This window comes from Canis lupus, chromosome 9 (genome assembly GCF_048164855.1).
Source record: "Canis lupus baileyi chromosome 9, mCanLup2.hap1, whole genome shotgun sequence".
Lineage (NCBI taxonomy): Eukaryota > Metazoa > Chordata > Mammalia > Carnivora > Canidae > Canis > Canis lupus.
In genome coordinates this window covers 37,157,384-37,184,301 of record NC_132846.1, presented here as the reverse complement: position 1 = coordinate 37,184,301, position 26,918 = coordinate 37,157,384, and the positions used below count along the sequence as shown (strand labels likewise).

Sequence of the window (26,918 nt, the reverse complement as noted above, 5' to 3'; positions counted from 1 at the left end):
ATTAATTTATCTATCTATCTGAGAGAGAGAGAGACAGTGAGAGAGAGAGAGAGAGAGCATGAATGGGGGAGTAACGAGGGAAAGGGATAAGTGCTGAGCACAGAGCCCCAAGAAGGGCTTGATCCCATGACCCTGAGATTGTATTCTGAGCTGAAATCAAGAGTTGGTGTCAAAAAAAAAAAAAAAAAAAAAAAAATATTGGTCTCTTAACTGACTGAGCTACTCAGGCTTTTTTTTTTTTTTTTTTAATTTATTTTGAGGGACGCCTGGGTGGCTCAGCAGTTGAGCATCTGCCTTCGGCTGAGGTCGTGATTCCAGAGTTCTGGGATTGAGTCCCACATCGGGCTCCTGCATGGAGCCTGCTTCTCCTCCCTCTGCCTGTGTCTCTGCTTCTGTGTCTCTCATGAATAAATGAATAAAATCTTAAAAAAAAATTTATTTGGAGAGAGAGAACACACATGATAGTGGGGGAGGGACAGATGGAGAGGGAAAGAATCCCAAGCAGGCTCTACACACAGCACAGAGCTGATCCCATGACCCTGAGATCTTGACCTGAACTGAAACTAAGAGTTGGACATCCAACTGACTGAGCCACCCAAGTGCCCCCTCTTTTTTAAGGATTATCCAGGGGCCCATGCAGGGCCCATGTGGGCCAATGTGAAACTTGAACTCATGACCCTGAGATAAAAACCCCAGACAAGATCAAGAGTCAGATATTTAACTGACTGAGCCACTCAGGCATATCTGCACTCCATATCTTTCATTGAAGGAAGTCAAGAGTGCTCCTGACAGTTGGTAATCCAAATAATAGACATAGCATAGTCTTTAGAGTTCTAGATAGATACATATGAAGAATCAAACCCAGAAATGGTCCAAAGTGGTTAACTCTAAGGCATGAAACTAGTGGTTGTAAGGCTGGAAGGAGAGCAGAGAGACCTATACTTATTAATTTATACATAACTAAATCTGGAGGTTGAATTTTTATCTCCAAGACCATGTCTTTTTATTTGTGCATTAACAAAAAGTAATATTCTATGTAGGAAAACCTATAGGATAAAATTTCAGAGGAAAATCCATGGGAATAATTATATCATTATTACACAAGAAACATTCGTAATGGGTGGCCCAAGATTTCAACTCAAGAAGCCAAAAAAAGAACAACAAAATAAGTCTAAGGGAAATAGGCAGAATTGATAAAGATGAGAGTAAAAACTAATAAGGGAGAAAAAAAAAACAGAGTAACAATAGAAATGATAAGTAAAATGTTAAAGCACTAGCTGGTTTTTGAAGACAAAGATATTTTAAGACATTAAGAGAGATATTTGTAACTTGGATCAAAGACAGATTTTCTAGTGTCAAAACGAGAGAAAAAATACATTTTCCCCCTTCTGAATATGTGAGCCTTCACACACCCTTAAGACAGAGTAAACTAAAAACAATCTTTAATGCTACTTCCTATTCTCCTCAGTTATATTGGAAAACAAAGAGGAGGATCCTTAGCTAGAGAGCACTTAAAAGTCTCTGTTTCTCTCCCATTTCATTCAAGATTTGGAGTCCATCAGAGAGAAAGAAGTTGGGCACTATTTGAGAAGAAATTCCTGACGAAAATGAGTCTGTCCTCTTTCAGTTCAGCAGAAATTGTTCTTTCACAGTTGAAATGCCCTGGGAGCTCTGGGTCCTGTTGCCTCAGATTGCCCTGGGGAGACAGTCACCAAACCCTCTCTATTGGTCATCCAGACATTCAGATCCGGGCTACCCACACCCAAGAAACCACAATAGATGGATGGATAGATAGATAGATAGATAGATAGATAGATAGATAGATAGATAAAAAGTCAACAGCACAGCTTTATTTCAGCATAAGTCTTGACCTAAATCAAGATTGCTGCTTTATAATCAAGTTTACTTAGTCAATGGTCTTTTTTAAAAATAAATATTTATTTATTTATTCATGAGAGATACACACAGAGAGGGGCAGAGACACAGGCAGAGGGAGAAGCAGGCTCCATGCAGGGAGCCTGACGTGGGACTCGATCCCGAGACTCCAGGATCACACCCTAGGCCCAAAGCAGGTGCTAAACTCCTGAGCCACCCAGGGATTCCCAGTCAATGTTTTTTTAAGGTCTATAGACTTCAATTAATTTAGGAGACTGAGATTACTTTTATTTTTTAAAAAAGATTTTATTTCCTTTATTCATGAAAGACAGAGCAAGGGAAGCAGAGGGAAAAGCAGGCTTCCTGTGGAGCAAGGAGCCCAATGAAGGACTTGATTTCAGGACCCTGGGACCTCAACCTGTGCCAAAGGCAGATGCTTAACTGAGCCACCCAGGCATCCCAAAACAGTGAGATTACTTTTAATAAAATCTCAGTGTAGGGGGGCCTGAGTGGCATAGTCAGTTAAAGCATCCAACTCTTGTTTCTGGCTGGGAATAGTGATCTCATGTCATGAGATTGAGCCTGGGGTGGAGCCCCACCTGGGGCTCTGTACTCACCAAGGAGTCTGCTTGAGTTTCTCTCTTCCTCTCCTTCTCCTCCCCACCAAAATAAATAAATCTTTATAAATAAATGAATAGATGAATGAATGAATGAATGAATAAATAAATAAATAATAAAAAGTATCATTATAAAATGCATTGGTTAAAAAATGCATTGATTTAAAGACCCAGATTACATTTTATTTTATTTATTTATTCATGAGTGAGAGAGAGGGAGAGAGAGGCAGAGGGAGAAGCAGGCTCCACGCAGGGAGCCTGACATGGGACTTGATCCCAGGACCCCAGGATCACACCTGGACTCAAGGCAGGTGCTAAACCGCTGAGCCACCCAGGGATCCCCCAAGATGCAGATTACAAAAGGAAATTGTCCTCAATATAGATTTAATGACCCATATAGATAGAGTAAATGAAAGTTAATATTTTAGGTAAAATAAACATTTTCTAGGAAAACAAATAACTAAAGTTGATTTAAGAAGAAAAAAATCCGGGATGCTGGATGGTTCAGTGGTTGGGCATCAGCCTTTGGCTCATGGCGTGACCCCGGAGTTCCAGGATCTAGTCCCATATCAGGCTCCCCACAGGAAATCTACTTCTCTCTCTGCCTATCTCTGCCTCTCTCTCTGTGTCTCTCATGAATAAATATCTTAAAAATAAATAAATAAAAATAAATAAATAAAGAAGAGGCACTTAACATTTTTTGCAGATAATTTATTAAATTGGAAAATCCACGGGAATAATAAAAATATAGTTACAACAAATATAAGAGTTCAATAAAGAGGCCAGATAAAAGATAACAGCTTTTCTAGATTCCCAGTATTAATCAGATAGAAGATTTTAAAAGTTTTTAATATAGAGGTGCCTGGGCTCACTCAGTCGGTAGAGCATGTGACTCTTTTTTTTTTTAATTGATTTTTTTTTTAAATTTAAATTTTGTTAGCCAATATATAGTGCAATATTGGTTTCTGGAGTAGAATTCATTGATTCATCACTTATATATAACACCCAGTGCTCATCACAAGTGCCCTCCTTAATACCCACCACTCATCTTGCCCCTCCCCCACCCACCTCCCTCCATCAACTTTCAGTTTGTTCTCTATCATTAAGAGTCACTTAGGGGAAAAAAAAAAAAAAAAGAGTCACTTGGGGGGATCCCTGGGTGGCGCAGCGGTTTGGCGCCTGCCTTTGGCGCAGGGCGCGATCCTGGAGACCCGGGATCGAATCCCACGTCGGGCTCCCGGTGCATGGAGCCTGCTTCTCCCTCTGCCTGTGTCTCTGCCTCTCTCTCTCTCTCACTGTATGCCTATCATAAATAAATAAAAATTAAAAAAAAAAAAGAGTCACTTAGGGCGGGAGATCCCTGGGTGGCTCATCCGTTTGGTGCCTGCCTTCCACCCAGGGCGTGATGCTGGAGTCCTGGGATGGGATCCAGTCCCACGTCTGGCTCCCTGCATGGAGCCTGCTTCTCTCTCTGCCTGTCTCTCTCTCTCTGTCTCTCATGAATAAATAAAATAAAATCTTAAAAAAAAAAAAGAGTCATTTATGGCTTGTTTCCCTCTCTCCTTTTTTTCTTTTCCTCTTTCCCATATGTTCATCTGTTTTTTCTTTTTCTTAAATTCCACATATGAGTGAGATCATATGGTATTCTTTCTCTGACTTATTACAGTTAGCACAACACACTCTAGTTCCATCCATGCTGTTGCAAATGGTAAGATTTCTTTCTTTTTGAATGGCTGAATAATATTAATTGTGTATATATACACTACAACTTCTTGATTCACTCATCAGTTGATGAACATTTGGGCTCTCTCCATAGTTTGTCTATTAGTGATAATGCTACTTTAAACATAAGGGTGCATGTATCCCTTTGAATCTGTATTTTTCAAATCCTTTGGGTAAATACCTAGTAGTGCAATTGCTGGATCATAGAATAGTTCTATTTTTAACTTTTAAAACAATTTTATTTATTTATTCATGAGAGACACAGAGAGAGGCAGAGACAGAGGGAGAAGCAGGTTCCATGCAGGGAGCCCGATGTGGGACTTGATTCCAGGACCACGGGATCACGCCCTGAGCTGAAGGCAGATGCTCAACCACTGAACCACCCAGGCATCCCTATTTTTAACTTTTTGAGGAATCTCCAAACTCTTCTCCAGAGTGGTTGTACCAGTTTGCATTTCCACCAACAGGGAGCATGTGATTCTTGATGTCAGAGTTGTGAGTCTGAGCCCTAACTTGGATGTAGAGATTACTTAAAAAAAAAAAAAAAGTGGTGCCTGAGTGGCTCAGTCAGTCAAGTGTCTGCCTTGGGCTCAGGTCATGATTCCAGGGTCCTGGGATCAACCCCTCCATTGGGTTCCCTGCTTAGCAGGGAGTCTGCTTCTCCCTCTCCCTCTGCTCCTCTGCCCACTTGTGCTTCACTGTTGTCTCTCAAATAAATAAATAAAATATTTAAAAATTTTTTATATAAAAATATATAAATATTTTAAAACATAAAATTTAAAAATTTTATAAATAATATAAAATAAGAAATGTTAATATAAATATGTATGGAATCCAATAACTTAGGAATAGATTTATTAAGAATTTTGCAAAAAAAATAAAAATAAAAAAATAATAAAAAAAAGAATTTTGCAATCTTTATCTTAATAAAGTAAAACGTTTTTAAAGAAAGGTTTTATTTATTTATTTGACAGACAGAGAACACAAGCAGGGGGAGGGGCAGAGGGAAAGAGAAGCAGACTCCTCATTGAGCAGGGAGCTTGTCATGGGGCTAGATTCCAGGACCCTGGGATCATGATCTGTGCCAAAGGCAGATACTTAACCATCTGAGCCACTCAGGTGCCCCGATATGATCTCATCTTAATCTTTACCTTAATTACGTCTGCAAAGACCCTATTTCCAAATAAGGTTACATTTTGGGGGTTTGAATAGACATGAATTTTGGGGGGGGGGCATTATTCAACTCATTACAAGCTTAACAATCTGAGTAAATACATATACTATATTCTTAAATATAAGAACTTAATATTTTAAATATATCATTTGGTGAAACATTAAAAAAATTAAATAACGGGTACGTGGGTGGCTCATTTGGTTAAGCATCCAACTCTTGATTTTGGCTCACATCACGATCTCTGGGTCATGACGTCAAGTCCTTCATTGGGCTCCATGCCCAGTGTGGAACCTGTTTAATATTCTCTCTCTCCCTCTGCCACCACCCCTGCTCATGAACATGCTCACTCTTTCTCTCTCCCAAAAAGTCCAATTAAAAAATTTAAATAAAAAAGACATATCACTTAGTAACTACTAAAAATGATAGTAAGCAACAAAAATTAAAAGTAGATAAAATCAAATGGAAATGTTCTTTAAAAAAAAAAAAAAGATTGATTGATTGATTTATGATAGACTTAGAGAGAGAGGCAAAGACACAGGAGGAAGGAGAAGCAGGCTCCATGCAGGGAGCCCGACGTGGGACTCAATCCTCAGACCCCAGGATCGCGCCCTGGGCCAAAGGCAGGCGCTAAACCGCTGAGCCATCCAGGGGTCCCAAAATGGAAATGTTCTAAAAGGGCAGCCCAGGTGGCTCAGCGGTTTAGCGCCGCCTTCAGTCCAGGGCGTGATCCTGGAGACCCGGGATTGAGTCCCACCTCAGGCTCCCTGCATGGAGCCTGCTTTGCCCTCTGCCTGTATCTCTGCCTCTCTCTCTGTGTGTGTCTCTCATGAATAAATAAATAAAATCTTAAAAAAAAAAAAAATGAAACCAATAGAAAACAAACTGAAGATGGTAGACTTAACACTCCATTGTATCAACAGCCTCATTAAAAGTAGGTAGATGTCCACTTTCAGAAAAAACTGTATTCTGTTCATTAGAAACACATTTAAACATAAGGCACAGATAACTCGAAAGCATAAGGATGGAAAAAAGACATAGCATGACTAATCAAAAGAAAGCTGATGTGACTATTTATGATACAAAATGTACTTTCAGGCAAGAAGTGTTACTAGAGATAAGAAAAAACATTTCATAAAACCAACAATCCTGTTTATATGGACATAATAACATAGCTTCAACATATATGAAGCAAAAATTGGGGCACCTGGCTGGCTCAGTTAGGTTACTTGGAGCATGTTACTTTTGATCTTGGAGTTGTATGTTTGGGCCTCACGTTGGGTGCAGAGATTACTTAAAAATAAAATCTTTATAAAAGTCAATAAAAGAAAGAGAGAATACAAATGACCAATATCAGGCGTTTCAAAATGTGATTTACTATACTTCCTACAGATACTAAGAGAACACAATGAACAACTTTATGCCAATAAATTTGACAATGTGGACAAATTCTTTGAGAAATACAATTTAGCAAAGCAGATACAAAAAAGTAAAATGCTAATGCTCTGATACATATTAAAGAAATGGAATTTATAGTTAAAATTTCATAAAGATAATCCAGGCCCAGGTGCCTTTCCAGATAAATTGTGCCAGATATTTAAGAAGAAATAATGATAATCTTTCTCAACCCCCTATAAGAGTTTAGACAAAAAGGAAAAACTACCTACTTGTTTTATGAGGATAACATAAATCTGATACAAAACCAAAATCCTTTCTGCATATGGATGCAAAAATTCTAAGTAAAAAAGTCAGCAAATTGAATAAAGAGATTAAAAAATGCAATAACCAAATATGTTCATCCCAGGAATGCAAGGTAAATGATTTAATATTCTAAAATAATGTAATTCACCACATTAACAGAAAACAAGAGAAAAACCATATAAAAGCTCAATAGCTACAGAAAAATGCATTGATAGAGTAAATCTTCACTCAGGGAAAAAAATTCTCAGCAAATTAAGAATAGAAGTGAACTTTATCACTCTGACAAAACCTACAAAAAAACCCCAAAAGCCATGCCTAACATATTTAGTGGTAAAATATCAAATACTTTCTCTCTAAGGTGGTAATGTCATTGCAGAAGAAAATATGTTTGTTTTAACCTGTGACGCTGGAACTATTGTATATCCATACAGGCATAAAAAACTTCACAACATAACTCTTTCCTTAGACCATAGGCAAAAATTAAAGAAGGCTCATAAGTATAAAAGTGTCAAAATTAAAAATACCAAAGTATCAAATTAAAATACTCATGGTTTTATAAGAAAACATTGGAGAATATCCTTCTGAGCTTGGGATAGCCAAAGATTTTCTTTTTTTTTTAAATATATATATTTTTTAGATTTTATTTATTTATTCATGAGAGACACACAGAGAGAGAGACAGAGGCACAGGGAGAGGGAGAAGCAGGCTCCATGCAGGGAGTCTGACATGGGACTCGATCCCGGGTCTCCAGGATCAGGCCCTGGGCTGAAGGCGGTGCTAAACCGCTGAGCCACCTGGGCTGCCCCCAAAGATTTTCTTTAAGTAAATTCTACCCTCCACATGGGGCTCAAACTCATTACCCCGAGATCAAGAATTACAGACTGTCCCAACTGAGCCAGCCCAGAACCCCCAAGATTTATTTTTTTTTATTTTTTTATTTTTTTAACCCCCAAGATTTCTGTTTTAAAGATTTTATTTGGGGATTCCTGGGTGGCTCAGTGGTTTAGCACCTGCCTTCGGCCCAGGGTGTGATCCTGGAGTCCCTGGATCGAGTCCCACATCGGGCTCCTTGCATGGAGCCTGCTTCTCCCTCTGTCTCTTTCTCAGTCTGTGTCATTCCTGAATAAATAAATAAAATATTTTAAAAATAAAATAAAAAATAAAGATTTTATTTATTCAGGAGAGACACGCGGAGAGAGGCAGAAACACAGGTAGAGGGAGAAGCAGGCTCCTCTCAAGGAGTCTGATGCCAGACGCCATGCCAGGACCCCGGGATCATGCCCTGAGCCAAAGGCAGATGCTCAACCACTGAGCCACCCAGGCGTCCCAAAGATTTCGTCTATAAGATATGCCTGGGTGGCTCAGTGGTTGAGCGTCTGCCTTTGGCTTAGGGCGTGATCCTGGGGTCTCAAATCTAGTCCCACATTGGGCTCCCTGCGAGAAGCCTGCTTCTTCTCCTTCTGCCTGTGTCTCTGCCTCTCTCTGTGCCTCTCATGAATAAATAAAATCTTTAAAAAAGAGAGACAATAACCATAAAAGAATAAAAACATAATTGGACTTAACTGAAATTTAGAACTTCTGTTTGTTAGAAATATATCTGTGAAAGTAAAGGGGCAAGTTACAAACTAAAATAATTTATCTATCTATCTATCTATCTATCTATCCATCATCTATCCATCCATCCATTCATCCATCCATCTGACCAAGGAGTTACAACCAGAATCTATAAAGAACTCATGTAAATCAAAAAAGACACACACAAAAAAAACCCCACAAAACCCACAAACTGTTTATTTATTTATTTATTTATTTATTTATTTATTTATTTATTTATTTATTTATGAGACACAGAAAGAGAGAGCACAAGCAGGGGGAAGGGGTGGAGAGAGAGGGAGAAGCAGACTCCATGCTGAGCAGGGAGCCTGAACAGGGCCTCAATCCTAGGACCCTGAGATCATGACCTGAGCCAAAGGCAGATGTTCAACCTACTGAGCCACCCAGGTGCCCCCCGCCCCTCATCACCAAACAATTTAAAGAATAGGCAAAGATTTGGACAAATACCACACAAAAGAGAATATCCAAGCCAATAAGCATATGAAAACATGGTCAACATCATTATTCATTCTTCAGAAGAATGCAAATTAAAAACACAAGCTACTATTATACATGCATTAGGAAGTCTAAGATATAAAATCATAAAAACACTGAGTATTGGGAGGATGTGGGGAAGGTGGAACTCTCATACAATTGCTGGTGGGAGTGCAACTTTAGAAAACTATTAAGCAGTGTCTATTAAGCTACCCTATGACTCAGCAATTCTACTTTAGGTATATGACTGAGACAAATGAGTATATATCTCTAACGAAGGACATGTTCAAGAATGTTCATAGCAGGGCAGCCCTGGTGGCCCCAGTGGTTTAGCGTTGCCTTCAGCCTGGGGTATGATCCTGGAGACCCAGGACCGAAGCCCACCATGGAGCCAGCTTCTCTCTCTGCCTGTGTCTCTGCCTCTCTCTCTCTGTGTATCTTGTGAATAAATAAAGTCTTTTAAAAAAATGTTCATAGCAGCTTTATTTATTGCAGTAAAAAACTAAAACAACTCAAATGTCCATCAACAGGAGAATGCATTACAAATCTATAGTGTATTCATGGAATGGAATATAAAACAATAACAAAAGGGGCGCCTGGGAGTCTCAGTTGATTGTCTGACTCTTGGTTTCAGCTCAGGTCCTGATCTCAGGGTCGTGGGATAGGAGGGGGGACAGGAGTCTGCTTGTCCTCTCCCTCCCCGTCTTTCCTACCCTCCTTTAACTGTGTATGCATGACTGTGCATGTTCTCTCTCTCTCTCAAATAAGTAAATAAAATCTTTAAAAAAAAAAAAAAGGAGTGAACTACTGATACATAACAGCAACAAAGATGAGTCCCACAGATATATTGAGCAAAGGAAGATATACAATTGTTTGATTTCATTTATATTCAATTCAAGAACAGGCAGGGAAAGCGAATTGGTATTGATAGAAGTCAGAAGAGTCATTAGGGTAGGTGGGTAGGTGAAGTGGTGAGAAAGAACTTTCTGAGGTGATGGAATTGTTTTTTATCTTGATCCGCATAGTGGTTACTCAGATGTCTACCTATGTAAAAAGTTATTGAGCTGTACACTTCAGATTTGTACATTTTCCTGCCTAATTAAATATATTAAACATAATCTAAAATATGCTATGCTTTAACAACAAGATTAAAATTTAAAAATTAGTCACATTTTCCCAATCAAATTGGCAAAGACTAATCAGTATTGATAGGCATCTGAGGAAAATAGTCTATTGTATACTGTCAAGGGGAGTGCAAAATGGTATAAATTTTGAAGGACAATTTAGCATTATACACCTAATATTTATTTTTTTAAAAAAGATTTAATTTATTCATTCATGAGAGACACAGAGAGAGAGAGGCAGAAAGACAGGCAGAGGAAGAAGCAGGCTCCATGCAGGGAGCCTGATGTGGGACTCGATTCCAGATCTCTAGGATCCTGCCCTGGGTGGAAGGCAGGCGCTCAACCGCTGAGCCACCCAGGCATCCCAAAACCTAATTTTTAAAATTCATACCCTTGGGATGCCCGGGTGACTCAGCGGTTGAGCGCCTGCCTTCGTCCCAGGGCTCGATCTTGGAGTCCCGGGATCGAGTTCCATGTCCGGCTCCCTGCATGAAGCCTGCTTCTCCCTCTGCCTGTGTCTCTGCCTCATTCTCTGTCTCTCATGAATAGATAAATAAAATATTTTATTTTATTTATTTTTTTTTAAATAAAATATTTTAAAAATAAAATAAAATTCATACCCTTTAACTTAGGAATTTCACTTTTAGCCATTTACCCTAATGAACTATTCACCCGAGTACTCGAAGATAGATGTGTGAAGATAATCACAGTCATAATTTACAAAACAAAAAGGTTAGAGGAAAAAAAAGCATGTCTATTTATATTAGAGAACAATTAGATAAAATTTTTAAATTCATGAAGTGTGTTAAGTCCATTAAAAAGTTTGAGGGGGCGGGATCCCTGGGTGGCGCAGCGGTTTGGTGCCTGCCTTTGGCCCAGGGCATGATCCTGGAGACCCTGGATCGAATCCCACATCGGGCTCCCTGCATGGAGCCTGCTTCTCCCTCTGCCTATGTCTCTGCCTCTCTCTCTCTCTGTGACTATCATGAATAAATAAATAAAATCTTTAAAAAAAAAAAAAAAAGTTTGAGGGGGATGCCTGGGTGGCTCAAGGGTTGAGCGTCTGCCTTCGGCTCAGGGTGCGATCCTGGAGTTCTGGGATCTAGTTCCACGCTGGGCTCCTGCAGGGAGTCCACTTCTCCCTCTGCCTATGTCTCTGCCTCTCTCTGTGTGTCTTTCATGAATAAATAAATAAGTAAAGCTTTAAAAAACTTTGAGGAATGTGTACATATTTTGACTTGCTAGAAATGAGACTAAAAAGTGGATAAACAAAAAGGGGAAAACTTGTGCTTTTAGCTTCCATTCTACCACATATTTGGTCACTTATACACTCATTATCTGAGTTTCTTTATTTGTAAAATGGACTTATCAATATTGTTCTTCCTTGTCCATCTCACAAATGAGAATCAGATGTAAGACGCCCTTTGAGGGACACCTGGGTGGCTCAGTGGTTGAGCATCTGCCTTTGGCTCAGGTCGTGATCCTGGGGTCCTGGTATGGAGTCTGCATGAGGCTCCCCACAGGGAGCCTGCTTCTTCCTCTGCCTACGTCTCTGCCTCTCTGTACCTCTCAAGAATAAATAAAATCTTAAAAAAAAAAAAAGAAGAAGCCCTTTGAAAAATAGAAGCATTATAAATGTGCAAAGTATTTTTCCTGAAAAACATTCTTTTATTAACCAAAACTTTGTGTTTATCTTAAATCATCACTCAGTCTACAATTTCCTTTCCCTATCATGCACTTAAACCAGTGTTTCTCAAAATGTGGACAGCAGACAAAACATCCATCAAAATGGATGTGGAAAAGTTATTTTAAAAAAGACAAATAAATTGAGCTTAGGTGCAAATCTACCAAAATTTTGGAACTACTGAGTTAGATGGAAATAGGCCTTAAGTCAACCTTTCCCTGTTCACTCAGAAGAGTCTGGACTAAGTCCCATTAATGGTAGCTGGCCACTAGGTTTAGCTTTGATCTGTCTGCTTACAGTTTGCTCTCACTGCAGGAATCAAATGGATTGGTAAAATAGTACAAATGGTGCCCCTACTTACTCAATCCCAACAGGAGCCAAAGAACCTTCAATGACAAGAACAATGTGATTGCCACTTTGCAGACACACACAAACACAGTTTAGTTTGAAGGACTGTAGCTGTTGGAAAACACCATCTCCTGGGCAGCTGCTTTGGCTACTGTCCCCAATTAACTTAGCAGAGTCTCAAAAATAGAAGGCAGCTTCTGTTCTGTTATATAATAAACAGTTCTTTATTTGAAATGACAATATTTACTTTTCCTATAGTGAACTCCTGCCGCCTACTAGGCAGTGGGCAAACAGCAGAAATGCCTAAAATGGAAACTGGAGAAAGCAGTTTAGCTAGTACAGTGTACTCGAACTTTCTACTTGGCCAACAAGTAGTCAGAAGATCCCCTTCATGGTTCTCTCACATTTTATTTTATTTATTTACTTATTTTTTTCACATTTTATCTCCTTTGTATAGGACCATGGATTCCAAGTGATTTTGTTACCACCATTCATATCTTTCTTGTTTTGGCGACTCTCAAAACACCCAATATAGATGTGAGGTAGTGAGCTCTCCATCACTCAAGTGTTTAAGCAGAGCTGGGGCTGTCCCATCTAAATTGTTTTTTGAGGGATTCTACTTCAAGGGTCAGGCTCAGCTAATGACTTCTTGGCCTCTTTCAATGGCAGAATTTGGTATCTATGTTTCCATGATCTCATTTTCAAATGATCTTTAAAGGAGAAAAATAATAAATTATGATTGCTAACCTTTTCCAATATTTAATCGCCCTCTTCTAAGCAAGAAGCTATAATTTATATGGCTGTGTTATTTTTTTAAAAAAGATTTATTTATTTATTCATGAGAGTTGCAGAGAGAGGCAGAGACACAGGCAGAGGGAGAAGCAGGTCCCATGCAGAAAGCCTGATGTGGGACTTGATCCCAGATCCTAGGATCACACCCTGACCCCAAGGCAGACAGACCCTCAACTGCTGAGCCACCCAGGCGTCCCTGGTTGTGTTATTTATCATAAAACTCTTCTATACCTCTATAAGAAACAATGACCAGTATTTGCAGTGTAGACAACCACATTTCACTTCCTCCTAAATTTTATTTTCCATTCCTTGTATCATATTGTGGCAACTCTCCAGAGCATCTTTATTTCTTGCAGATCTTGAGAGATTGCCACCCATTTGGGTTACACTACTCTAAAGGGATCATGTATTCGGAGAGATGTTTAAAAAAACCTTTTTTTTTTTTTAAGATTTATTTATGATAGACACAGAGAGAAGGAGAGAGAGAGGCAGAGACACAGGAGGAGGGAGAAACAGGCTCCATGCCGGGAGCCCGACGTGGGACTCGATCCCGGGTCTCCAGGATCACGCCCTGGGCCAAAGGCAGGCGCCAAACCACTGAGCCACCCAGGGATCCCCCAACCTTTTGGTTTTATAAGTGGCTTTTGGGAGGCATTAGTGGCTCCTTGTTTTCTGTCACACTCCTAGGCACTATTCTTTAGCCGATGAGATTTGGTTTATTTTTGTGACTGGTGCTTAGATTTTCCTCAAAAATTTTTCCTTCCTATCTTATTCTCCTGGTGTCACGTCCCTACTAATACATTCAGCAGAAACAATCTCTTAAAGAAGACAATTTCTGGGATGCCTGGGTGGCTCAGCGGTTGAGCGTCTGCCATTGGCTCGGGGTGTGATCCTGGGATCTGGGATCGAGTCCCACATCGGGCATCTTGTGGGGAGCCTACTTCTTCCTCTGCCTGTGTCTCTGCTTCTTTCTCTCTGTGTCTCTCATGAATAAATAAATAAAATATTTTTTTTAAAGAAGACAATTTCTATCTAATTACTAGCCAGAAACATTTTATTCCTACAAAAATCTTCAGAAACCCAAAGATCCTCCCCAACAACAAAAACCTAATCTAAAGGACCTCTTTTGAAATTATACAGAGAAGAGTAAATTCTGGTTAGGTCAAAATTTGGAGTTTAAACTTTATTCCTGTTGAGAGAACCTTCTTTTTCTAATGCTCTTACTTTGGGCAGAGTGAATGTTTATCCTCAAAGAATAGCACATAATCAGTTGTATTAAAATCATCTAGGGTGCTCGCTAAAATGCAGATTCCAGGGTCTCACTTTAAACCTAAGGGATCAAAAACTCTAGGGGTAGGGCCCAGTAAGCTGAATTTTTACAAGTGCCTCAGGTAATTTGCTTGCCCACTAAATTTGTGAAGCATTGCCTTTGAGATTAACTATATCCTTAATTTTCTGGAATTTCTAATATTCTCCTAAATAAGCCAAGGAAAGAATTATAAGCATTGAAAGAACAGGCCAATCTTGTCATAGAATATGTATTCTATCATAACCCTGTTTATGAACACTTAATAGTTTCTCTGTGGGACAGTTAAGCTGTAGTAATTACCTCATGGTTCTGTAATCTGTACGTCTCCTCCCACATGACATTTGTACCAAGACTATTGCTTATTTCCAGACAGGATGGAAGAACTACCAGACCTTTGTGGACTGATGCCACTTCGTGTTACATTCTCTTTTTCTTGATAAGTTAAAGACGTTTATGAAATTTCTCACAAATCCTGAACCTGAATTTTTTAGTCTATTTAAGGAGAATGATATTTTACAAGGACTCACTAAATCTAAATCACTTTAATCATTGAGCTCTTTCTGGAAAATTGCTTTTTAAATATGTTGGGAAGGAACTGAGATTCATAGCTCTTATTTTCACATTGCCTCTGAAATATAAATTCTGTGGGCAAATTATACAAACTCTCTGCCATATTTTTGTATTACAGAAAAATTACTCTTTGCAATAAGGATAATATCTTCCAAAGTTCTGAGAACATGAGTGAGATAAGGCTTATAAAATGTTAAAGTTTCTTGAGTAAGGGATCCCATAAAAAGTGTAAATTATTAGTATTCCTTTTATAGGCCTTTAATGAGTTATCGACCTGTCTATGATGAAACTCCCTCTTGAAATATTTCACTTCTTGTTTGTTTCACTAATTGTGTCACCCCCAGTAAGCCTTAAATTTTGCAAAATTTTCTTGGAGTACTTTTAGGAACCTTGAAATTTAGTCAAAAAACCCCCCAGACAAACAGAAAAGGCAGTATTACCTCCCTCCCAAACACACATGCATTCCCTAAGACTATATAGTGTTTACATCTTTATCTTGACTATCTATCGACTAAATTGATTGCACTTAATAAACCATTTGGGTCATCAAAGCCTCAAGTGCTTTGGGTTAGCTGAAGTATCACAAAGTCTGCTGGCTTATTAGCAGCAGAGCCTAATAATGTAGGGAAGTGATTAGAAATAAATTATTTATTTGATGTCATTCTTGGTTGTGAAATCATTCTACTCATCTGTAGTTTCAATTGCTAGTTTGTGGATTATTCTTTTGCAAAATTAAGCATTTTTGAGAATCTAACTAGAAACAAAGCAAAACTAACATTTCTCTGCATATCACAATCATTACATTCTTTAGTAATTGGGAACCCTTATTTGGTTCAAGAGGATGTTTGAAGATTGTCCCAATGTTTTCAATTTGCAGAGTGGAAGAAGAAATTTCTAAAATAGAGTCTACTATTCAATCCTGATTATTATGACGAGTTGTCTTATATTTTAAAGTTTATTTTATAAGGACCAACCAGGGGGGCCCTGTTGACTCCGTCAGTTAGAACATGCGACTCTTGATTTCAGGGGTCTTCAGTTTGAGCCCCACCTTGGGTGTAGAGTTTACTTTTTTATATGGATAAAATACCTAAGTTTTATTCAAAGGAAGAAAAAACTGAAACACAACCCAAATCTGGAGTCTATGATAGACTAAATAGATTGACAGATATATAAAGAAAAGTAAATGAGAAATGCCATGTAATGGTGTGGTAAAGCTGCTCCTCTTGGAGAGTGGGTCCGTATGGGGAAAAAGTTTCTGGAACTAAGTCACTATTGAGAAGTTCCTTGCAGAGTTACATGAAAGAAAAATATTTACATCCATCTTGACAGTGGCACAAAGAGATCTGGGTATAGTTCAGTGGCTTGGGTTTGGTTGACTTCACTTCTTGAACAAATCTGAGGATTAAACATTCACAAATGTTCCTAATATTTTCTGAACAAGGAAGTAAGATAGCACTTTTTTTTTTTCAGTGCTGTATCTACCATTGTAGCATCTGTCAGCCTTAGCTTTAAGCCTTATGGGAGAATCAATACATTCTGATTTGAGAGTTTCCCCCACATGGTAAAAATAAAATGTGAAATTTCAGTAACTGGCATGAAAAATGTTGGTTGTACCCAGGAAGTTTTCAGAAACTAGAGCTTTTACATAATATGGAAGTTTTAATGTTTTGAAGGTTCAGTAAATTATGTAGTGTGTAAGAGTGAAGTCTAAATTGCTCACTCGGAAGAGTAACCCTATAGCATACATGTCTGGATCCATATATGCAGATGGACAGATACACTTCATTTCTCCTGGGAAGTTGAGTTCTAAAAGCTATCACTCAGAACAGACGGTTTTATGATTACATAAAAAGAAAAGGAAAGATGACAGAGTTGCTATAAAAATGAAAGGCCTTTTGGAGTATTAACAGCTGAAAACATTATGACTTAAATGAAGATGTGAAACAAAAAATCAGCTTAAAACTACAAATTAAAAAAAAAAAAAAAAGAACTTCTGCAGAAGGTTTGAAGCATATGGACACCCACCCAGTTTGTGAGGAGGGCAATGGGAGCCCCAGACTTTAGCTTATTAAAGATGACCTTTCCCCTCTCTAAAATTTCAAAGCTGACGTTTCAAGTGCAGAGCAGACTGTGTGCCATATGTAACATGACCTCAGCTCCACTCTGCCCGAGCACTGATGCCATCACTAATGAGAGGTGAAAGGTCCTTTTCTTGCAGCTTTTTCAGGAACCCACCAACTCTTGCCTGTGAAGTAAGACTCCTCCCTCTCTCCCTCACCATCCCCTTGATTTCAAGAGAACTGCATTTAATACACAGCCTCAAAACACTTTTATTACCGGTCGATTTGCTTATAGCCACAGTCAAATGGCAGGATGTGCAATCATATGCAGAAGAAAATATTTATTTTGACTCAGAAGGCAAAGGGATTAAGAGAACATTGTATTAACCTTGCCTTTCATCTATGTTTTAAAGGGAAATTCTCCAGGGGCGTCTATTGAAGTTCTATATTTTTTTTTTTATAAAGACTATCAAAGACTTTTAGGAGGCCAGGTGTGTGTTTATCTGAGGGGAGGAGAGAAAAGGAAGAAACTATATTCCGGGGGGGGGGGGGCGGGGGGGGGGAGGCAGCTTCACAAAGCTGCTCCAGACTGCAAAGATGTATGTGCAGAAATCTGTTACAGGCATTCCTCCCAGCCAGCTCCTCCCTCCTCCGCCCCTTTTTTCCCCTGCTGCTTGGAAACAAAATAGCTTTTTTTCCAAGCAGGTTGTTATCATATTCATGGCATGGTCAATTTCCGTTTGCCAAGAAAATATTTAAGCTGATCAAAGAAATTAGAGAATCAGATGAATAGAAACAGACGTTCCCACAAGAGAAGCGTTTCTCAATGTAAAGAGGCAGGCGGATTGCAGCCAGCCCACCCAGTTACTCCTAGGAAATTGCTCTTTTGCCAAAGGCGGAACTACAGGGCCACGTAAATTCTGCAGGAAGGGCTACGGAAGAGTCGCTGCTCCCCAAGAAATTCACGAGGAGACTAGAGCTTGGGACCTGTAAGAGATGTTCGCTTCTGGTCAAGAATCAGGAGGGCCTTTTAACCCAAGAATCAGGAGGGCCTTTTAACCACTCCATCTGTTACTACAGAGGGACCTCTCAAGACAGAAGATGAGGGCGTTTGGGATCCTTCTGGTCTGCTTTGCCTTCTTTATAATGAACATGGAAAGACAAGAACACGTTATCTCTTGTAGAGGACGGAGGAGAAGAATGTACTTTTGGAATGGAGGGATGGCAGTTTCTCCTGAATTAATACACAATCAGTTCTTAGATCTGTGGTTTCGGATGGGGGAGCGTTTGATAGCAGTTGTCTTCGGGACCTTGTGGTCCCGAGTGTGCGCCCCAGTTAATTGGTGACAGTAAATAAGGGGGTCGTCTCTTGGTTGTTCCAGGACGAGGCGAGGCCACTGCGCTGGGGCGCTTCGATAGGAACGTGGGTCGGCGTCTCGGTTTCCTTCTGCAGGACTCACGGGACCGAAAGGCCCGCCCCGCCCCCGGCAAGGGGATCCGGACTCCCTCCGCTCCCCGCTCGCCTCGGGGACACTGGGGCACCTCGAACGTCAGTGAAGCGTGCCCGACCCTACCCGACACCCCCAGTTCTCCGAGGAGAGGAAGAAGACGAGGGCAGGATGGCCCTGAAGGAAGGCAACAGTGGAGAAAGCTAAAGGAACCCATGGAAGATCCCCGCTGTGCGAGTCCGGCGCGGGGCTCCCCGGGCGCTCCGGGCGGCGGGCCGAGAAGCCGCCCTGCCCGCGTAACCCCCCCCCCGCTCCGCCGCCGCGCACCCCCCGCCCCCCGCCCCCGGGATTCAGCTGGCAGATTTTTTTCTTCTTCTTTTTTTGTTTCAGTTCCTGCCGGCCAGCCCCGGGATCCTTTGCCAGGAAGACAGCGCCCTCTCTCTCCTGCGGCCGCGCCCGCCGTCGGCCTGCACCCCCTCCCGGGTCCGCTGACCTCCGCGCCCCGGCTTTCTGCCCCCGCCCCCCTCAGCCCTGCCCCCTCAGCCCTGCCCCCTCCCTCTCGCCCTGCGCCTCTCGGTCCCAACGACCAACAGCCAAGGAACAACCCGAGACAGCGGCCAGGTCCCCGGCCTGCGCTCGGCGGGGCAGGGCCGCCCGACCTCCGGCTGCAGGACTGGGCGGAGCTGTCCCCGACGCAGACGCGGCGCCCCCGAGCTCTCGCGTGGCCCCCGGGGGCCGGGGGGCTCCTGGCGCAGGCGGCGGGCCGGGAGGGAGGCCGGGCTGGGCAGGCTGGGCACTGCCCTCCAGCGGGCGGGCTGCGCGCTCCCCTCCGCGCGCGCGCACCTGGCAGAGCGGCGTATCCCGGACGCCAAGAGGGGCCGCCAGAGGTGCAGCTGGGCCTGCAAGCGGGGTGATGGGAGGGTGGCGAGCAAACTTGAGTGGAGGCAAGGAGCGTTCTCTTAGCCTTGTTCCAAACCCTAAACGCGTCCCTCGCGGCCGGCCGGCTCTGGAAGCCTCACCCTGCGGGCTTGCAGACCGGCACAGCCCCGGTGTTGGAAAAGTTGTTGCAAAAGCCAAACCCAGGCGAGTGGGCGAGACGCGTGGAGGGGCTTGGGTGGGCGGTCACCTTCCCAGTACCCTCCACCCAGTATTTCTTTCCGCACAGCCCAGGGGACGAGTGCTTCAGACAAATGCCGCGCGGCCCATTCGGGAGCCCAGGCAGGCAGTCAAGCTTCTGTCTGTAAAAATCTGGATCCTTTAGAACCCAGTGTATTCGTGTGGGACTGCAAAGACACGTCCTATGGCGTGGATTGCACCGACACAGGTACAGGGCTGAAGGGCTTTCACCTTCCCAAACTCTCCTTGCGCCCGGGAGCCCCAAGGGGTAGTCCACCCCCAAGCTGACCCGGCTCCAGAGCGCGAGCAGCTCTCAGAAATGCACTAATTGAGTCGCAAACCACCGGCCGCCCTAACAAAGTGATCCATCTCGGCAGCTCAGCGCCCAATTTGTCCACAGCACTTTCTTCCGCAATTCAGAAGCATTATCTTGTTTTTAGAAGTATCGCGGCAGAAACGTGGCAATTATCCTGGGCTCGGGTTTCGCTAAATGGCTTTAGGCTGAGAAATGGAAGGATACAAATGCCGCGAACGTGCTGAACGAACGTCCTGGCCGCGGGGCCTGGGCCCAGGTTGGGGAAGCTAGCGAGATTTCATAGGAGGAGAAGGGGGTCCCGCGCAAGTTCCCACTCTTGGCGCGCTCTCCCAATGGCACCAGCCAGAGAGAAGTGTCGGGCCTTTGTCCCTAGAGGTTAAAGATTCTGAGAGATGGAGCCTCCGGTGTTGACAGAGAAGAGGGTCATATTCTGGCAAGATCGGGCCTTGGCTTTGGGTCAGCAAAGGGTTGAGTTTCAGGCACTGCTGGAGCAAGGAAGGGAAGAGACGTCGAGGCTCAGCGGGAAAGATGGGTAAGACTCTCCTGCTCCTCTGAGGGACAAGTACACTAAACCGGGAAGGAGAGAATTGCACTGGGAGAAAATAACCTCGAGAAGAGAGTGGGCCCTGAAGAATGGGGACAGGCTTTCGCTCCTGAGCGAGGGTAGGGTCAGGCCTGGCCTGGGAGCCCAGGCAGACGCTGCTTTTTGGGGCCCCGCGGGAATCGCAGAGGCCCGGGCACCACGAAGCATCTCCACACCAGGAGAAGGGGGTGGGGGGCGTGCGGGGAGCATTTAAGAGTCTTCATCTCTGTCCGCCAGGGTGAGTTTGGGCCTGGAAAATGGGGAGAAAAGAAAAAAGAGATGTAGCAAAAGGCGTTCGGGTGCCGGCGCCGCGGGGTGTGCAGACGCCTTGCCCGCCCCAGCCGCCCAGCCCACAGTGGTAGCCACGCTGTGCGCGTGTCTCTTTCTCCTTCTGCTCAAACCAGCCCCCACATCTTGAAGTAATCAGCAGCCGAGAAGGGACTCGTCCCCCTGGCATCTCAGGTTAAAGGAGGAGGTCCAGGAAAATGTGGTAGAGCCATTACAAGAAACCCGAGCCGCAGTCATCAGGGACTCCAATTGCCATCGCATTAGGATTGATTAGAGACCAGCAGTACCGTAATGACCCGGAAAGAGGGGCAGCCGGGGATTATTAATATCAGAATGTGCTGGGGAGGTGGGGAGGAGCTGCTGAGGGGAGGGAGGGAAGAGTAAAGTGGGGAGGGAGAAGTTTTAAGTTACTAGGATTTATATATAAGTGCAGGCTTACCTGAAGAAACCGGATAGTCAGTGAATCACGCAAACAATAAATCTAATTGCATCTTAAATTTCACGAAGCCTGATTTGGGTGGGGGGAGGGGGAGGAGTAAAACCATCGTGAAAACCAGGCCAACATCTCAGTTTTTATGAACATGTAGTTATATAAAATTGTGAGACTCTAAGTGAAGAGATGGGGTGGGGATGCTGGATGTCCACTTCCCTTACCAACAGGCCTCTTATAAAAAAAAAAAGGATTTGGGGAGTGTAATTTTGGGTCACTTTGGGTCTTCTCTCCAGGGCTAGGGGTTAATGCAATGGACATTTTCTGCAGAGTGTACAGAGGTGTAATAACCCAAATTTTAATTGAAATGGTGATACCTGAGTAGTGGGTTTTTGTTTTGTTTGAGACATCAGCGATCAGGATCCCTAAGAGATGTAGAGAAGAGAGTGGTTTGTCTCCTTCCTCGGACTATGAGCCAAAACAAATCAGCCCCTGATGGTCTGGGCTGAAATGCAGCTCACTGGATAATTAACTCCATCTTTCCAGTCCACCCTAACTGTTTATTTAGTGTCACCCTGCATTACCGTCACTAGCACTTTCCTCTGAACAGGAGGAGCTGCAGGCTTTCACCTCCCAAAAGGAAATTCTTCTTAGCTTAGACAGATGCGGTATTCAGGATGTACATTAGTTGAGAAAAAAAAAAAGTTGATTGGAAATTCAATGGAAGATAAGGACTCTTGAAGAGTATTTTTTTGTAAACTTGCCCCAGGACGATATTAATATAGAGCAGGTGACAAGAGGGTCTTATATTCTTAAGAATGGATTCTTATAACACTCCCCTTTATTTTCTAGAAAGGTGCTTGGCATCTGATGTTGAGTGGCATATTCTGGTTCACATAGGGCCATTGGCAAGTCCCTGAGCCACAGCCTTCTCAGAACTCAGCTAAAGTCTGGCCCTTTCCCTCCAGGTGGCCAGCTCAACTTCTTCCGCCCTACTCCACAGGCTCCCCAACGGTTTGACGACCACCACTCAGCTTAGCTGGTCTCCAGGCTTGAGCCCGATGCTCCTGCGTGGACTTCAGAGTCGATTTGCCTGGGCCAGCGCCCGCGGTCTGTGAGATCTCAGGTCCCCGGCAGAGAGGGACAGGCACAGGCGCCCAGAGCCTTGGCGGGAGGGAGGGAACCCAGAGACAGAGAGAGAAATCGGGAGATCTGGAGAGGTGTGTGTGTGTGTGTGTGTGTGTGTGTGTCAGAGAGAGATAGAGACACACAGAGAGACAAACACAAAAAGAGACAGGGAGAGACACAGAGAGAAACAACAATGAGATTGAGAGAGCAAAGGGAAAGAGAGAGGGAAGGGAGATAGAGATAAGAGAATGAAGGAGAAATGAGAAACGAGGTCGCTACGCAAAATAACCGAGTTTCCTCTTTCAGAATGAAAAGAGGGAAGGAGTTAGAAGGACACACAGAGAGACCGGAGGTGAGAGGGCACACGCAGAGGAGCATAAGCTCTCCAAACACACACCCCGCTCTGTCCTCCGGTCTGGGCTCCCTCGCAGCAGCGCTGACTCTCAGTACTGGTCCTTCTCTCCCCTCTCCCAAGCCCGGGGACAATGTAGAGCCTGTATTTTCAGGAGCCGCGCGGGGCGGCAGGGTTTTCAGCAGCCAGCCGGGCTCCGAGCCGCTGTTTGTCCAGGTGTGGGCGGGGGGCGGCGGGCTCCCAGCGGCCAGTCCCCGGCTGGCGCTGGATTTTCTCACCAAGGAAGCGGGAGGCTCTCCTCGCGGCTTCCCGCTTCCAGGAGAAAACTCCCTCCTTCCCTACATACATGCATATATTAGTGGAACAGACAAATCTTCATTGTTCGGAAATAAGCCGAGGAGGCCGGCCGACTCCCCCTGGCCCAGCCGAACGAGGTTGGAAGGGCGGGAGGGAGGGAGGGAAAGAGGCGGGGGCCGCGCGGATCCGGTGTCACGTTGCAGATTCCCACTAAAGATAACGAAACGTGATCTATTTTTCAGAACAGCAAGTGGATGGGAAAGAACCTTGACAACACAAAACTCATTTACTAATGGACTGGTTTTGAGTTTCTCTTCTCGGGGTCCGCAAATCTCCCTGCCTGAGTCCTCCGCCCATTCAGACCTCGCAGGGAGCACGGTCCCCCAGGAGGCAGGTGGGCGGCTGCTCCGGCGCCGCGCTGGCCGTCGGAGCAGGGATCCCAAGGGTCGGGGGCACCCGGAGTTCCCAACGAGGCAGAGGAAAAAAGACGAATGTTGTCACTGCACCCTGGATTTGGGGAGTCTCCGCACGGCCCTAGAGCGACGACGCTAATATACTGAAGAAACACCTCCCGATGCTCTTCCCTTCCAGATATCCGTAGGTAGAGCAGGATCCCCGCGGTAGTTCTTCTTGTTGGCGAAGCAATTCCAAGAAAGCGGGCCGGGAGCCCCAAAGCATCTCTCTCCAAGCCAGAGGGGAAACAGATGGGCTCCACACAGAGGTTTCTGAACCAAGGCCTTATACCGACCCAGCCGAGAAACCCTGCCAGCAACTAGTGCATTGGCCTTTTGCATAAAGCAGCTGAGCGCACCGGGCCGTTACTTGCACAGAGGAGGCACAGAAGAGCCCGAGCCCGGCGTCGGGTGCCGGTTGTCGGTCGCCAGCCGCGTTACCCTCGGGAGCCGCCGAGAAGCAGCAAGGGCAGGAGCTAGTTGCTCGTTCCCTTTAAATCTCCGACGCATCTCCGTTTTTCGTGTGATTTGCATTGACAGCAAAGGTTTTAAGTTACTAGAACAACTCTAAGCTTTCTGTGTACGATTTAAAATGGATCATTTGGTTTATGTGGTTTGTAAATTCATGTCATTTTACCTCTTTTAGTGGTTTTCACTGAAAGGCTCCATTTTGGGAAACCTTATATATCCGAGCCAACAATTAACATTTATAACAATTGGTTTCCCTAACCAAGGGATCGAAATAGTAGGTAGGTTCATTGGTACAAAGCGAATAGCACTTCTCCTTTCTAGTTACGCGATCTATTGGATTAAACGCAAGGAGAAAGGCCGGCGGGTCCCGGCTCGGCCTCTGAGGACAAGCACCACATCTCATCAACCTCGGTGCACCCACTTGCGGCACCCACGCGGTCATCTCCCCAGTTGTCGCCAACATATCTCACGTCCGCGTTCCTTTTGAAGAAAGATGAAAAGAAGCGGGCAGAGAGGTCTGGAGGAAGCAGAAAAAAAAAAAAAAAAAGGTGGTCCTATTGGTGTCTAATTGCCATCTTTCTGCTCCTCGTCATCCCCTGTAAATTTATACCTGCCCTTATTTGTCCAAGCTACGCCTCATTTCCTAATACAAAATTGTTAATTATAAAGTACACCCCACACTCAACTTACCGTTTGTCTTTTAAGAGATGAGACTGTACTTACAGACCCTCCACTCCCTATGCACACATTTTAATTCTGCGCACTTGCTCCGGACTTAAGGGTATTAACTGATTTTTAGAGCCGAGTTTAAGCCTCCGTTCTGGTCTTCACACAGCTGCCATGTCAATAAGGACTATTGAAAACAGAGATGTTCCTTCTGGCAGGACACTGCAGCTCCTTAGGAGCTGAAACATCATGAGCACTAAAATAAGACAGCGAGGGAAAATTACCAGACACATGGGTTTGGGCTCAGCCATGCCAGGCTTCCAGTTTAGAAAGTAAGTCATTGGACACACCATAGGGTTGGGGCTCTTTTGAAATAATATGCACCAAAAAAGAGAGAAAAGAAAAAGAGAGAGAAAGAAAGGAAGGGACAAAGGAAAAGAATACTAATGCACCCATTAACTGTATTTTAAAAATAACTCTAAAGGTAATGAAATATCAGCATCTATTTCCAAGGTCTAATTGCATGGGATACTGCAGAATTTTAAGGATGCAAAATGCACTGTGTGGGAGTTCAGAGGAGAAGCAGCTTCTCTCTACTTGGAATCTCTGGAGAGACAGTCAGGAGGGTGAAACCCTTCATGAGTTTAAATGTGCATTGCAGGGTGCACTAAACTGGGTGCATTATTGTGAAACCATATAAATAATACAGGGGGAAACTTACGCAGTGCCCACTTAAGTCTCAATATATAAATGGTTCTGTGGAGCTGGGTTCTGGCTCATGTAATCAAAACATATTTGAAGAAGACAAGCAAGTTTAAAGAACCTAGAGTTTGTTCTTCACATTCACTAAGAGGGTGCATTTAAATCAAAAGCATTTTTGAAGTGTACTTAAAATTCTGTTTTGCACTTATCTAATCAGAGATAAGTATAGTTATAAAGTCACTCTCCATCTACCATTCTGCTCCCCTTATCTTCCCACATTGTTCTTATCTGCTGCCAGTCTCAGCTACTGACAATAGATTATCTTTGTTTAGAGACGCTAATTGTTTTCAAAATCTTTTTAATAATTGCTTTGGAACAAGGTGTGCAAATGAGGCTTAAGATAATTACAGCTTCATTTGTTTGTACAGTTTTACTAAACATTCTCCACATATACACAAAGTAACAGATGATGGGATTGAAATTGCGGGACATCTCTCATTCCCGGGCAGTAAAATAGGCCAGCATTGCAATCTACACACACACACACACACACACACACACACACACACACACACCCCTCTTTATTTAATCTTCCTGGAGCCGCTGTCGTCCTGGCTTTGAGGGCAGTGTCCCTCTCAGAGCAGGGCAAGGATTAGGTTACAATCAGAAGGCTATTGGAGCCGGACACAGTTTTATTTAATTTACACCCCGTCCAGCGCCTTTTGTACGAGGTTCCCAAAGCATTTTTGCTAATAGCAAGTAAAGCCTCTCGGCATTCCTCAGTAGCAGAGATGGCCTTGGAAAACGCAATCGCGCACATGGGGAAACTGAGTCCAGAAGGCTGCTCGCTTAAACCATCGAACGCGAAGATACCAAATCACAAATGAACCCTCAGAATCTTTATTTGCTCCAAACAGCTCTTCTCATGGTCCCAAATAGTCTTGGCCTCTTGAAAATGAGGGAAGCGCTAACCAGCTGAGAATACTTGTGCCCTTTGGAGGGCGGTGGGGTGAAGGAAGAACAGTGGAGGAAATGAGGCTCCTAGAACTGAAGTCAGCCAGGGAGCAGCTACTCTTCCAGAGGCTGCAGCTCGGAGCCCAGCTCTGATCTTGTATTATTTATCGCGTTCCCTAAGCTATTCATCAATCCATTATTTATTCATTCCAACATTAAGGTAATTAAATATGAGCTCACCGGGAAAGGGCAAGTCTGCAAGGGACAGGGACAGGGGTATGGAGGGAGAGGGGGGGAATTACAAGGTCTGGAGTCATTGATTTGTGCAGAGATGTGCACGGCTGGCCTTACGTGACACTGGAGGGGGGCTCACGTTGCAGGGTCCTGACGCGCTCACCCACTCACACAGCACCCCCCCCCCCCGCCCCCGGCCGCGCGGCTCGCTCCTCTCCTCTCCTCCCCGCTTCCCACCTCTCAGGGTCCTTCTCCTCCCACCGCTCCCTACCCCCGGCTCCACAGCCGCGCCCTCCCCGCGCGGGGCGGCGCGGCCTCGCAGCCTGGCCCGGCGGCGCGCGGGCTGGCCAGCCCCGGATAGGCGCCGCCCGCAGCCAATCAGCGCGCCGGGGACGCTGCGCGCTTTAAGGCCGCTGCGGG

The 26,918-nt window shown here is 43.8% G+C and overlaps 1 long non-coding RNA gene across 4 annotated transcripts; it reads left to right on the top strand.

The window, feature by feature from the left end:
* The first annotated feature begins 19,313 nt into the window (after positions 1-19,313).
* Positions 19,314-25,123, top strand: LOC140640054 (uncharacterized). 4 transcript variants are annotated; one of them, XR_012036720.1, is made up of 4 exons: positions 19,314-20,473; positions 22,211-22,722; positions 23,082-23,156; positions 23,262-25,123. It is a non-coding gene; the product is annotated as an uncharacterized lncRNA (long non-coding RNA). The 4 variants fall into 4 exon arrangements; XR_012036722.1 differs by having other exon boundaries at positions 19,314-19,833; positions 22,211-23,156; XR_012036721.1 differs by lacking the exon at positions 23,082-23,156.
* The last annotated feature ends 1,795 nt before the right edge of the window (positions 25,124-26,918 follow it).